At 35.9% G+C, this 3,490-nt stretch overlaps 1 non-coding gene across 1 annotated transcript; it reads left to right on the plus strand.

Moving 5' to 3' along the window:
- The first annotated feature begins 1,708 nt into the window (after positions 1-1,708).
- TRNAR-UCU (transfer RNA arginine (anticodon UCU)) lies at positions 1,709-1,780 on the plus strand. The gene has a single exon. It is a non-coding gene; the product is annotated as a tRNA-Arg (tRNA).
- Positions 1,781-3,490: the final 1,710 nt, after the last annotated feature.

A 3,490-nucleotide genomic window follows, 5' to 3' on the forward strand; every position in this document is an offset into this window, starting at 1 on the left:
ACCCAGCTAAGAGAGCAGCGACAGGGAAGATGGAGAAGCATGAGGAAGCTTGCACGGCTAGCCAGCATTGTTTCATTCTGTTTAGTTTCGACACTTTTGGTTTCTTGGAACAACAGTCTGTTAAGCTTCTCAAGAGACTTCAGAAAGTTATGGACAGTAATGTTATGACAGCTGGTTCTAACGAGTTTGTTTTTAGAAGAATAAGATTTTCTATTCAGAAAAGACTTGCGGCGCAGCTTGTTGCACGCTTGTCCTAATTATTTGTAAAATTCTTTATCAGTATCAATAAAATTTCTACTTAAAAAAAATATAAAAAAAAAATAAAAAGTAAAAGTAAAAATAAAAATAAATGAAGGTAAATAATACCTCTTTGATTTCGTACAAAAGCTTCTTTTATTCCCGGCACGGTCGATTACCGGTCGATTACCTAGCCGGGCCGTTTATTGTTTTGTTACAATAAATCATACATGAAATAATTTATCTAACTTCGAAAACAAAAAGACATTGAATCAACAACCACAAATTTTTTTTATGTTCTGACTTCAGTGGTTCTTTCAGGCTGCATGCACCTGTCACTAAACAACTCACCAAAGCAAGATAGAACTCGTTATTTCAATAGGCTTTCATTTGCCTATCTCATCAAGTCCCCCCCCCCCCCCCCTCCCCAAAATGCGTCAACATTTGAATTTCATTATTTTGTTCCAATCCTATCTTGATTACGTATGATGCTCTTGTTCGACAAATGACCCACTCATATACAATAATTACATTGTAGCGGGTATAGTTTAGTGGTAAAAGTGTGATTCGTTCAATTAACAACTTAAATAGTTAAGGGGTCTTTCGGTTTTATTCATATTCTGATTAAAAACTTTATTTCTTAGAAAGGATTTAATCCTTTACCTCTCAATAAACAATTTGAGGAAGAATATACATTCTCGTGATTTATATCCAAGGTTCAATTATAAATTGAAAAAATTGGATTATGGAATTGCGAAGCATAATTTTTTTGAGTTGGATAAAGACTTCCAATTGAATAAGTATGAGTAAAGAATCCATGGAGGGAGATACAAAAGTATTTTTCTAATCGTAACTAGATCTTCAATTTTTTTTTTTAGAGGGGAGATTGAAGCGAAATAGCTATCAAAATTAAATGATGGCTTTGGTTTACTAAATCCATCGATATATTGTTTTAGCTCGGTGGAAACACAATTATTTTCCTCAAGATTCGCGCGCAAGTAGAAATAAAGAACGAAGTAACTAGAAGGATTTTTAAAAATTCCACTCTTCTAGAAGGATCATCTAAAAAGCGAGTTGGTTACATTGCATTCGACGAGAAAAAGCTGACATAGATGTTATGGATCTAATTTTTTCTTTTACTTTATTTATTTTATTTTTTTTCTGACTTAAATCTGGGAATCCATCCATCTTCCATAAAGGAGCCGAATGAAACCAAAGTTTCATGTTCGGTTTTGAATTAGAGACGTTCCAATTTGAAATGATGAATTTACGTCAACTATAACCCCTAGCCTTCCAAGCTAACGATGCGGGTTCGATTCCTGCTACCCGCTCCATATTATGATAATGACGTGTGTATCATCATTAATGTAAATACACATTTTTATTCCCGAAAAAAAATCGTAATTTTTTTTACGAGCAGAATATAGAGATAGGAAAGGGAAAAATGCTAAAGAAAAAGTAGGAATGAAAAGCGTCCATTGTCTAATGGATAGGATAGAGGTCTTCTAAACCTTTGGTATAGGTTCAAATCCTATTGGACGCAATTTGTTTCCATCTATTTTTTATATTTGATTTCATTTCTATGCCAAAAAAGACATTTTGAATGATTTGAATGAGATAAGTTTATAAACTATTCCTTTTGTACTAGGGAATTATGTTTGTTCTGAAGTATAAACCGATCCATCGTTCTGAATAGCTTCCTTCAAAAGGACTTACGCTTCCTCGGTGAATGTCTTGGTAGAAGATATTATTTCTTGGAACTTAGGTTTATTAGTTTTAAGTAGGTATGTAATTGAGCGAGAAATTTCTTTACTTGTCCAATTTCTAACGAATCAAGATACCCATTTGTTCGGTATAAATCGTCAATACCTGCTCTTCCACCGCTAGAGGGGCTGCTTGGGATTGTTTGAGCAACTCACGTGTCGTTGACCTCTTGCCAATTGATTACGAGTAGCTTTATCAAGATCAAAAGTGAATTGTGCAAAGACTTCTAACTCGCAAATTGAGCGGTTCAATTTTAATTTGCCCACTACTTGTTTCATGGCTTTAATTTGAGCTGCAGATCCTACTCGGAGGCGGAAATACCCACATTAATAGCAGGTCGGATTCCGGCATATTGAATAGATCGGCGGATAAGAGTATTTGTCCATCTGTAATGGAAATTACATTAGTAGGAATATAAACCGAAATGTGTCCCGATTGAGTCTCAACTATTGGTAAAGCAGTCATACTTCCTTCACCTAAATGAGAACTTGATTTAGCGGCTCTTTCCAAAAGGTGTGAGTGCAAATAAAAAACATCTCCTAGATAAGCTTCTCGCTCGAGTGGTCTTCGTAATAGAAGAGACATTTGGTGATAAGCTTGTGCCTGTTTGGAGGGATCATCATAAATGATTAAAGTATGTCATTCACGATACATAAAATATTCAGCCAAAGCCGCTCCAGTGTAAGGAACAAGATATTGTAATGTAGCAGGCGAATCGACCATTTCGGCTACCACAATAGTGTATTCCATCACCCCCTGTTCCTGGAAAGTAGTCACTACCGAGCCCGAAGAAGATGCTTTTTGCCCAATAGCTACATAAACACATTACATTTTGACCTTTTGATTGAGAATAGTATCGTGGCTACAATTTTGTTTTACAATGCAATGCGTCCCCAATAATTAATTCTCGTTGACCGCATCCTATAGGGATCATCGAATCAATAGCAATAAGTCTGGTTTGCATCGGCTCATATACGAAACGTCTCGAAATAATACCCAGGGCGGGCGATTCAATTAATCGAGATTCCGAAGCCATATATATATATACACACAAGCAAGTTCCGTTTACCATAATTTTTGTACCATAGATTTTACAATAGATCTAGACCACACAACACACTAAATCTAACGGTTTTGAAATGAATCCAGTTAGAAAAATGGGACAAGCCAAATACGGCTTAAGCCAAGCCAATTAGGTGTAATTTTCCAAACACAAGAAGATACGCACTCTCTCTCCTCTCCATATTTTCCAAAACAATCGTGCATGTCTCTCTCCCCTTCTCTCCAAATTGCCTATTTTTTTTTCTCATCTTTATATTTTGTATCTCTACCGAATCTAGCAAGGTATTTCAACCCAGCAGAGGACTTAGACAAAGAACAGGAACGTCCTGCTTCTATCTCTCTCGTTTTCTCTAGCCAGAACGTATTATTTAGTTTGGGGCTTTTCGAGTTTGTTTTGTATGTGGTTCGTACTTATTTTTGTTTTGTG

The sequence above is a fragment of the Coptis chinensis genome, chromosome 7, assembly GCF_015680905.1.
Source record: "Coptis chinensis isolate HL-2020 chromosome 7, ASM1568090v1, whole genome shotgun sequence".
NCBI classification, from domain to species: Eukaryota; Viridiplantae; Streptophyta; class Magnoliopsida; order Ranunculales; family Ranunculaceae; genus Coptis; species Coptis chinensis.